At 36.2% G+C, this 11381-nt stretch overlaps 1 pseudogene; it reads right to left on the bottom strand.

Annotated features, from left to right (window-relative positions):
* Positions 1–268: 268 nt before the first annotated feature.
* Positions 269–9543, bottom strand: LOC148754579 (cytochrome c oxidase subunit 6A1, mitochondrial pseudogene; annotated as a pseudogene).
* Positions 9544–11381: the final 1838 nt, after the last annotated feature.

The following is an 11381-nucleotide window of genomic DNA, read 5'->3' as shown; positions in this document are numbered from 1 at the left end:
ATCATAAATTGAGACTGTGCTGTTTCTCATTTCTTTATGGTTGCCAGAATATCATTCAAATAAACTTTTTATTTTTATGACCAACCTAAAGTTATTTATTTAAGCCCTCTCCTGCCATAAGCAAAGGGACGGCAGATCAGTATACTGGTCATTATTAGATACAGGAAAGAAGGTCAGCTTAAGGTCCCATACACTTTTCTGGTCGGTGTTCAGAGTAACGGTCTAAGCCAGTGCTGTGGTCCCCACTGAGTAGTGGTCCAGGTTCTCTTTATTCGTCTTCATAGACGGTCGGAAGAGGAGTCACATGAGTGTTAAGAAACAGGGTATGGTTACCATCTCCCCAGGGAAAGGGCTTGGACCTGATGAAGAGACGGAGGTCGGCGATGAACTCGGGTCTCTCGAACTCTGGTCTCTCGTGCTCTCCGTGGTGAGACTTCAGCATGTTGTCTTCCACCCTGGGAGCGGGACGAGGTAGGTGAGGACCTTCCACATATGAGCTGAGCTCTCCTCCCGTGGGCACCACTCAACATACACTGTGCCAGCTGTGGCTGAAACCCCCCTAGCAGCCCAGAAGCCCAGGACCCAGTTGCCTCTGACGTTTTTGACAAGGATTCTCACTCACATAAACTTAATCATTCAGTAAAATGAGTGGCTGGAGCAAGCATACACAATACTTCATCATGGCATTCAATCCCTGGTAGTCTCTTGGGATTCTTTTGAAATGTTTTACTAGATATCTAAGCTATGGGGAAATAAAAAGTAACTGTGGAATTAAGTTGTAGCTTTTGAAGATTACTGAATATTTCTAATCGTGTGTTCCACAAAGCATGTGATTTATGATTCCTAAATTATAAGGCAAAATATGGTAAAGTAAGTTCAGAACAAAATACTGCCATTTAATGTTACCTATTTCTAAAAGTCATTGGAGCTGAATTAGTTGGACTGAGGCTTTGAGTAGGAAGGAGGCAGAAGTTGGAATGATGAAATTATGAGAACTAGAGTCTGTTTATATGGGATACCTTTTGGTTGTGAAAGAGAAAATTGTTAGCTTCAGTTGTCCATTTATGGCAATCATTTAGCAACCATTTTTCAATAAATGTTTTGGATAAAATCCGAAAATAATGTTTAGAAATATATACTAAGTTCAGTGTCCTTCCTGTATGTCCAAGTTGAAATAGAAAATAATAAATATAGAATAGCTCAGACTGTCACCATAATTCTAGGTTAGAATTCATTGGTATTTACTGGGTAAATAAAGGATTATTAAGTTTATTGCTCATTTATTGAATGCTTATCATGTATCAGGCAACGTGGAAAATATTTGACATATGTTATCTCATTTGCTCCTTATTGTAACCATCAACACATTTTACAGATGGCTGGGCACTCAAAGATAGTAAAACCTTGTCTATGGTCATACAACCAAGAAGTATATAATTTAAATACTTTATTTAAATTGACCTACCTAGGTTGGTATCAAGTTGAAATTCTCAGCCACTCTTTTATTGATGCTTTTTGGATTTTACTGTTTAATTCTTTTGTAATTCAAGGATTCATTAGCATCAAGGACAAAAGAGCAGAGGTTCAATGATAAATTAGGATTCAGCCTAATATTGTACTATAAGAAAGCTAAGTGACTTGAAATATGTGGCTTTGTTAATCCCCAAGTTATATGGAATTATTATTTTAAAGATAAAGGTCTCTTTACATTCATTTTCTATGACTTAGATTGAATTTGAAATTTTCCCTTGTTTAAAAGTATTCACAGACTTGTCAGAAAACCTTCAGATTGTGTAATTGTTAATATTACTTTAGCTAAGAAAATTCTCAAAAAATCAGGTGGGAAAGCATTTCATAATAAGTGAGAAGTGCATTCTTAGGAAAGTCACATATCCAAAAGAACTGCATTCAGCTCTTTCTGACCGAAAGAAATATCAAATCATAGGAATGGTGAAAAATCTATATACATTTCACTTACCGGTTCTAAAAATGTGTGAATGTTTGGTATATTTAAAATGGGACAGTGTAGCTATCAATTTCCAATGCATTTGAACAAAAATGGAACTCAATTTTGCTAAAAATCTTTCATTGAGCAATAATCATTTCAGTACATTATTTAAATAGCTTAATTGAAGGTATTCTATATTTATAAAATGTTCCATTTGAATGTGACTATTTAAATACTTTATAAACAGAGGACATCATATCTTTTCAGATAAAGAAATTAAAGAACAAAAAGGTATTAGTCTGGGGTAATACAGTCAGCTGTGCTGAAAATGAAATAAATATCTCCTGATGGTTAAACCATGTTCACTAAATCAGTGCTTCTCAAATAGTTATCACAAATCTCAAATAGTTGGAAGAATAATGATAATAATGTCAAAAGCATTTCTGGTACAGAATGAATGTCTCTGTAGAAGAAGTTTTATGTAATAAAACAAAAGATGTTAGCTTATGAGTTGATAGTGATGGGAAGAACCTTCGTTTTGAGTAAGTGCAGTGGTACTCATTACTACTTTGAAACAATTTCATTGAGGTGTAATTTACATGCCATAAAATTTATTCATAACCATGTGTACAATTCAATGATTTCTATTAAATTCACCAAGATACTCATCATTACAGTAAAATTTTGAAACTCTTCCATCACCACATTAACATCCTTCATGCCCATTTACAGTTAATCTGTTTTTATCTGCAGCCCTTAGGCAGCCACTAGTTTACTTTCTGTCTCTACAGATTTGCCATTCTTTGAACATGCCCTATAAATGGAATCATAAAATATGCGATGTTTTGTGGCTGGCTTTTTTCACTTAGCATGATGTTTAGGTTTCATCATGTTGTATAGCATGTACTTCATTCTTTTTTATGCTAAATACTATTTCATCATCCCTCAGTATGCTTATTCCTTCTCCAACTGGTGAGTGTTTGGATTGTTTCAAGCTCTTGACTGTTATGAAGAATGCTGCTGTCACTAATATTTAAATAAACTGAGCCATGTTGGTGACTATTTGCAGAAGCTGAGAGCAATTATTAAAGATAGGATTGGATGTGGAGAAGGAGAAAGCACTTTGATAAGCATTAAGAGGTGTGAGAATTGAGGACAGGGTAGTGTGAATAGAAGAGAAAAAACAACAACATTTGGTTCATAGTAGTTAAGGTCTTCTTTTGCAAAAGAACAAATTAATACATTATTTCAATAAATGTTAATTAGGTACCTACTCTGTCATGTACAAATCTAAGAAATTATGGCAGGATAGAGGATAGGAGAAACGATCAAACTAGCAAAAAAATAATCTGAATGCTTTATATAGGAGCCATAAGATATTTTTCAGAAGGAAAACATTGCTGACAAGTTAAAAAAAAAAGCTAATGGTAGAAAATAATTCATATCCTGTGTGTAAGATAAAGCTTCTGATATCCTTTCAGAAAATGAGAAATGTCTTTTTGGTATTTGGGTAAGTATCTACTTGAGTTCCTCTAGGGAGTCACTTTTACAGGAATGGTTCATGTAGATCCTGTAACATGGTTGTCAATTCTGTTATTTACAATAAAGCAATCCCAAAATGTGCTCTAATGCTTATTTAATCAAGTTAGCAGGAAGCTTGTGTTACCTTGTAGGTTTTAAATATGACTCTTTCTTCCTATAATGAAAAAAGCCAAATGACTATCCTAATAATAGAATGTGATAATGTACTTTATTGATAATTTGATTTTCAGATGATTCATTTAGCCTTTCTGGTTACTTTGTAGCTAAGCAACAAGGACTATAGGAGACACCTGATTTATCAGAGAGATATATAAATTCTTGTTGTGATCATTTTCTGATAAGGTACTGAATTTTCTAGAATGGATTCGCCTAAAATGCATCCCATAGAACACTAGGTCCATTAAATGTTTATGGAGAAATACGAATTCCTTGGATACGTAAGTTTGGAATATCTTGCATAGTGTATCTATTGAAAATTCTTTTGGAAATTCACAATGTACATTAAAGGTTCTGAGAAATATTGCTGAGAGGACACATGCTAAACTGATTATGCTTAGGTATTTTCGAAGCTTGTTTTACAACACAGCTCTATTTTTACATATACCAATACATAGCCTGTGGAAGTAGTAGTTTGTGGAAGATCCGTGGTTACCATTTAATGCTGGTATAGATAACAAGGTTAGAGAAACACAGTACAGCTTGAATGTTATTCCTGTGCCTGTTACTAGACCTATGGAGATGAGGGGAGGAGAAATGGGAAGAGCCATACCACTTCTCCCTATGATGAACAAGGAAGGAGAGCCAGGGTAGTCTGGGTCATCTTTGTAATTAGCTGTGAGCTCAGAAAGTGTAGTATTTGGGATATGCTTAATTTCTTACATTTATATTCACCCATTTTGAAAAACATTGTCTAGCCATCAGAATATTAACCTCTCAGTGCTAGAATTGTACTCTGTGATTTTAAACTCTGACTCCCCCATCTTCTAGTTGTGAGATTTTGAGCAAGTTATTTGATCATCTGATCCCTTGTTTACTCATCTGTAATATGGAAATATTAAGGATGGGTACCTCTAGAGCTGATGTAAGAATCAAACGAATCATTGGATTCAGGGTGCCACACACAACCCGCACAAGGGACACTCCTGGAGTGACCAGGGACACTGTGCCAGGGCCCCACAGGTCACCTACTACATAATACCACCTATCCAAGACAGGGAGACAGCAGATCTACCTAATACATATAAACAAACACATAGAGGCAGCCAAAATGAAGAAATAAAGAAATACGTCCCAAATGAAAGAACAGGAGAAAACTACAGAAAAAGAACTAAATGAAATGGAGGCATGCAACCAACCAGATACGGATTTCAAAACAATGATATAAGGATGCTCAAGAAACTTAGTGAGAACTTCAAGAAAGAGCTAGCAAGCATAAAATGGACATAGAAACCCTAAAAAAGAACAAGTCAGAAGTGAAGAATACAATAACTGAAATGAAAAATGCACTAGAAGGAATCACCAGTAGACTAGATGAAGCAGAGGATCAAACCAGTGGTTTGGGAGACAGGGTAGCAGGAAACGGTCGAAACAGCAAAAAGAAAAAAGAATAAAAAATAATGACAAGAGCTTAAGGGACCTCAGGGACAACATCAAGCATAACAACATTTGCATCATAGGGGTACCAGAAGGAGAAGAGAGAAAACAAGGGATTGAGAACCTATTTGGAGAAATAATGACTGAAAACTTTCCTAACCTGGCGAAAGAAATAGACATACAAGTCCAAAAAGCACAGAGAGTCCCAAACAAAATGAGCCCCAACAAGCCCACAACAAGGCACATAATTAGAATGGCAAACGTTAAAGACAGAGAGAATCCTAAAAGCAACAAGAGAAAGCTACCGTGTTTCCCTGAAAATAAGACCTAGCCGGACCATCAGCTCTAATGCATCTTTTGGAGCGAAAATTAATATAAGACCCAGTCTTATTTTACTATCATATAAGACCAGGTGTAATATAATATAAAATAGTACCCGGTCTTATATTAATTTTTGCTCCAAAAGACGCATTAGAGCTGATGGTCCTGCTACGTCTTATTTTTGGGGAAATCCCATAAGATTGTCAGCTGATTTTTCAAGGGAAATTTTGCAGGCCAGAAGGGATGGGCACAAAATATTCAGTGTGATAAAAAGCAAGGACCTATAACCAAAGATACTCTACTCAGCAAGGCTATCATTTAAAATTGAAGTACAGATAAAAATCTTCCCAGACAAGAAAAAGCTAAAGGAGTTCATCACCACCAAACCAGTATTACAACGAATGATGTCAGAAGGACTTCTTTAAGATGGGAAAGAAAAAAAATCATAATTATGAATAATAAAATGGCAATAGCAACATATCTTTCAGCAATTACTTTCAATGTAAATGGATTAAATGTTTCAGTTAAAAGACACAGGAGGGCTGAATTGATGAGAAAACAAAATCCTTATATATGCTGCCTACAAGAGACTCACTTCAGATTGAAAGGCACACACATACTGAAAGTAAAGGGATAGAAAAAGATATTTCATGAAAATGGAAATGAAAAACAAAACAAAACAACAAAAAATGGTGGTAGCAGTACTTACCATGTTTCCCCAAAAATAAGACCTAGCCAGACAGTCAGCTCTAATGTGTCTTTTGGAGCAAAAATCAATATAAGACTGGGTCTTATTTTACTGTAAGACTGGATCTTACTTTACTATAAGACCAGGTATAATATAATATAATATAATATAATATAATATAATATAATATAATATAATATAATATAATATAATATAATATATAATCCTGGGTCTTATATTAATTTTTGCTCCAAAAGACGCATTAGAGCTGATTGTCTGGCTAGGTCTTCTTTTCGGGGAAACACGGTATACCAGAAAAAAAAAATACTTTAAAAGAAAGCCTGTAACAAGAGATAAAGAAGGACCCAGTAATCCCACTTCTGGATAATTATGCGAAGAAACCCAAAACACTACTTTGAGGGGACACGTACATCCATATGTTCATTGCAGCATTGTTTGCAATAGCCAATATGTGGAGGCAAACTGGGTGTCCGTTGATAGATGAATGGATAAAGAAGAGGTGGTGCATATATGCAATGGAATATTGCTCGGCCATGGAAGGGAACTGACTCTCGGTGATAAACACAATGCAATATATATAGATGATGTATTATAGAAATATACACTTGAAACCTGTATAATTTTACTAATCAATGTCACCCCAATACATTTAATAAAAACTATTGAAATTAATTATAGAAAGGTATATATTTATTAAATAAAAATGAGTGCCATCCAATATGGAGGCAAATAAATATGGGTGAGAAATACGGAAATGTTTATCAAATAAGCAAGCCTTGTGACTATTATACTGAGACTGTGTCAGCTGTTCTTTACTCCTATTTTTGTAACCTCAAAATATTATTGCCTCTCTCTTTCCCCTAAAATAACTGTAGTTCTAGCTACCTGGTAAACCAAACTGAGGAATTCAGAATCCTCTTGAGCTTACTTTTCTCTTCCCTCACCGTTACCATTCAGGTTGCCATCAATTCTTATTAATGTTATTGATGAAATGACTCCTAAATCTATCCCATTGGTACTCATGTATTTGACATGCTTTCTATTTCTCACTCAGAAAACAGTAGTTTCTCCTCCTCATCTATATATACGTCATCTATATATACGTCATCTATATATATTGCATTGTGTTTACCACCCAGAGTCAGTTCTCCTTCCATCACCGTGTATTTGACCCCTTTTAAAGTGACCCCATGTAAAAAAAAACCCTCATTCTGCCCCCAAAATTTGGTCTTCCATGGAGATCAAGAACTGCAAAATCTGTATGATATGGCTTAATTACAAACATTACTCCAACCCAATGCACAGCCTACTTTACCTAACAGGTGGTGCAGTATGTGGGTTAAGTACTGGCACTGTATTACCTGGGTTAATATCTTATCATATCATCACTAACTTGTAATCTAGGGTTTGTTACTTTATCTCTCAGTGTCTCACTTTGTCCTCTGTTAAATAAATCCGCCTTCACGGGCTGTTGAGGGTATTACAACATTGCCAGGAACATAACAATTGCTCAGTAAATAGTAGCCATTTCTTACTACAGGTATTAATCTTCCTTGAAATTTCCTTCATTTGGCAGAGAGGAGATTACAGCAGTAAAAGATGTTTTAAAAACTAATTTTAACAGAGCTTCATAATATAAAATGTACTTCCATATACAAAGAACTGTTACCTTCTCTTCCACCAGATCTATTTGATATGTAAGATAGGTTGTATTATCACCAATATATAGGTATGGAAATTGAAGCTCATAGTACCTAAGCTACTATTTCCTAAACGGATTCTAGCCTCCATGTTCTCCTCACATCATCTCCATTCACTACTGCCATCCGGGTTACTGTTCTTAAAACAAACACAGTCTCTACTTCTATTTCAATATTTCTGTCAAATCTACTGTCTTCAGGGTAGCATCCAAACTCCCTGTCATGTTATGCAAAGCCTGTTGTATTCTAGCCACAAATGTTTCTCAGCTTTTCTTATAATAGCCTTCATAAATCAGGGGGCCCTGAATATGGCCTTCTTGTCTGAACACCTTATTTCCTTACCTGTCTCTCCTTCTGCTTATAATTACTTTTTTCTAGCAAGCTCCAATTCTCTTTTGAAGCCAAACTCAAACTTTACCATCTCTTGCATTTTTTCTTGGGGGGGGGGGGGAATGAGGTGGGGGTGGGGGAGAGGGGGGAAGAAGAAGAAGAAAGAAAAGAAAATGCTCTTTCTTTTCCTAATCCCTCTTCAATCAAATGGTCATAATTATTTCTGACCTGCCCTGGCATTATATTTTTCTGTAAAATTTCTATTTTGGATAATTTTAGATTTTCAGGAAACTTGACAAGACAGTACAGAGGGTTCCCATACACCTCACATTATTTCCCCTATTAACATCTTACATCAGTAGGGTATGTTTGTCACAAATAATGAGCCAATGTTGATACATTATCATTAACTAAAATTCATATGTTAATCAGATTTTGTCAATTTTTCCGTACAGTTCTTTTCCTGTTCCAGGATTCCATATAGGATACCACATTACATTTAGTTATCACATCTCACTCCTCTTGGCTCTGGGAGTTTCTCGGACTTTACTTATTTTTTATTTTGAAAGTTTTGAGGAGCACTGGTGAGGTATTTTGTAGAATGTGCCTCAATTGGGATTGGTCTGACATTCCTCTCACTTGTCGACTGAGGTTATGGGTTTCTTGAGGGTATATCACAGAGGTAAAGTGCCATTCTCGTTACACGATATCAGGGATACATGCTATCAGCATGACTTCTCATGCTACCGAATTCAGGGGGTTCGTTTTGTCTACACGCATCAAAGCCAACAGAGACACAAACAGGAATTTGCAGCAAAGAAAGTCGAGGTTTATTTAAGGAAGTGGCACCAAGCCTGGAAACACAGGCGAGTCAGCGCTCTTAACACCTAGCTCTCCAATGGCATGTAGGTTAGAAATTATACAGGACAAAATCACAAGACACTGTGGGTTAGGGGCTGCCGGGTCATGCTGGGATCTGATTGGCCAGAAGTGAGGTGAGGGTAATGAATCATTTCTTCAGGTCTTGATGACAGTTCTGAGGTCTTTCCCGGAGTCCCTGTGTCTGGTCTCATGGAAAAGTAGCCAAGGAGGTCGTTCCACCTTAGGGCTCAGGAGCTGAAATGTAACTTAGGGCAAGATGTTGTCTTTAGCCTGTCAGAGGTGTGGACTGTGTGACTGTTAGTCAGGTCCAGGCTACTGTCTTCTGCTGCCTCAGTGGTTGCTAATTATCGGGGGAAAGGCTCCTCTCTCAGGGGTGTAGGGAGAGAGAGAGGGATATGATTTCTAGAGCTAGGATTTAAAACTAAATGGAACCAAACTCATAAGCACCCTGCATTTCACTCACTGTTGATGTTGCGCTTGATCACCTTGCTGAGGTGGTGCTTGTCAGGTTTCTCCATTGCAAAGTTACTCTTGGTATCCTTTTCCCTACTGTCGTCTTTGGAAGGAAGTCACTATGAACAGCGCACACTTAAGGAGCGAGGAAGTAGGTTTCACCTCCTTGAAGATGAAGTAGCTACATAAATTGTTTGGAATTCTTCTGCAATGAGATATGTCTACTCTCCCCCACTTATTCAATCACTTATTTATATAATAGTGGATATTTGTTTTATATTTATATTTATAATTCAATATGTTGTTTTTACTTTGTTGCCCAAAATTTTCAGGCTTGGACCAAAGGAATATGTTTTGGTTGGCTCCTGTCTCCCTTTGATATGCCCATATCCATGTGTGTGTTTGGGGGTACACTGCTTTAATATTTTTTTTCAAGGCTCATCTGAAATATTCCCCACTCCAGGCATACCTCCAGCCATTTCTCTAAGAGGCCCTGGTTCCTTTTATTAGAGAAAGGTGTTTGAAACCAACAGCTGGGTACTGGGACCCAATATTACATTTACATTTCTATGATGTAGCCCATATCAAGTTACATTTTATTTATTTTTCTCTCCCATTAGACTACTAAGGGCTTAAAATTGTCATATTCCCTTGTATAGAATACATTCTTTAAAATATGTAGCCTTGCATTCTTCTTTAGTTATTCAATATATCTATAATCTTTTGCTGTACAACTGATTGTAAAGTCATTGTGTTGAAATGTTTCATACATACATTACTGGGCCCTGTATCAATCAGTTATGTTTTATGATTCTGGGGCTGACCTCTGTGCTTTTACCATTCCCAAATTCTTTGTTTGCATCAAAATTTATCTGTTCTATGTTTACCTATTCTAATAATGAATGTGAGGGTTTGAAATGGAAACTTTGGCAAGGAACTAGCCCTTCACACTGTAGCCTGGCACATAATACACTGTCAAGTGGTTATGATACAAAGAATAGAGAATAGGACCTGAATTCATTTTAATGAAAACCATCCGTTTGTTTGTTCAGTAATGCTCATTACTTACTAGCTAGCTCATGAAAAGAAGGGAAATGTATTAGCTCACAGAACTGAAAACAGGATTTACTCAAGGCTGGATACAGTGCCTCAAATGATATATCATTAAAAGTCTTCCTACATGTCTGTCATCTTTACTGACATGTCTTTCGTTTTCACTCACACTGATTATCTTTGTCCATTGTCATTTCTCCTCCAGTGTCCCATTATATTCTTTAATTCAATAACACATCATATTCTCTCTTGCATTATAGCCGTATCTGTACTAATATTATTCAATGACTAAATAGCTTTCTGAGGGCATATCTTTTATCTATGATTTACTGGTGCATCTTCCTTGAAATGGCAAAAATTACTTTGATAATAGCATCCATATATTTTCCATTTTCTTGAATCCTCAAAGATAAGTAATTCTCAAAAAAATTCTAGATGACCCTTGTTAGGTTTTCTACCCACCACAAATCAGTGAGCGGATTGAAGGTGTTCACGTACCCTGGACAGAAAGGGTCATTTGGATATCTCTAGTTGGATGTGCCTGAACCATACAGTATTACATTGTACTCACAACTGATTCAGACCACAATCTAATGCGAATTTTTGGTTAGGTCTGGTGGCTTACTTTAGTTATTGCATCCATGTTCTAGAAGATAAATTTTCCAAATAAAATAATTTTAATTGTACACTTTTTGAGTACAGACTGTTTTATATATTAAATGTATTTTGTATACTAAAATGCCTGTTACCTATGGCTTTGTAACCATTCAAAAACTTGGTGACTTCAAATAAACATTTATTTCTCATTTTCCCAATGGGTTTAGCTCTTCTAAGTTGGGAACAGTTGGGC

Source organism: Rhinolophus sinicus, chromosome 18 (assembly GCF_057876585.1).
Source record: "Rhinolophus sinicus isolate RSI-liver-muscle chromosome 18, RSI-T2T, whole genome shotgun sequence".
Taxonomy (NCBI): Eukaryota; Metazoa; Chordata; class Mammalia; order Chiroptera; family Rhinolophidae; genus Rhinolophus; species Rhinolophus sinicus.
Note: the sequence above shows the minus strand (reverse complement) of the source record. Positions and strands in the feature narration are given on the sequence as shown.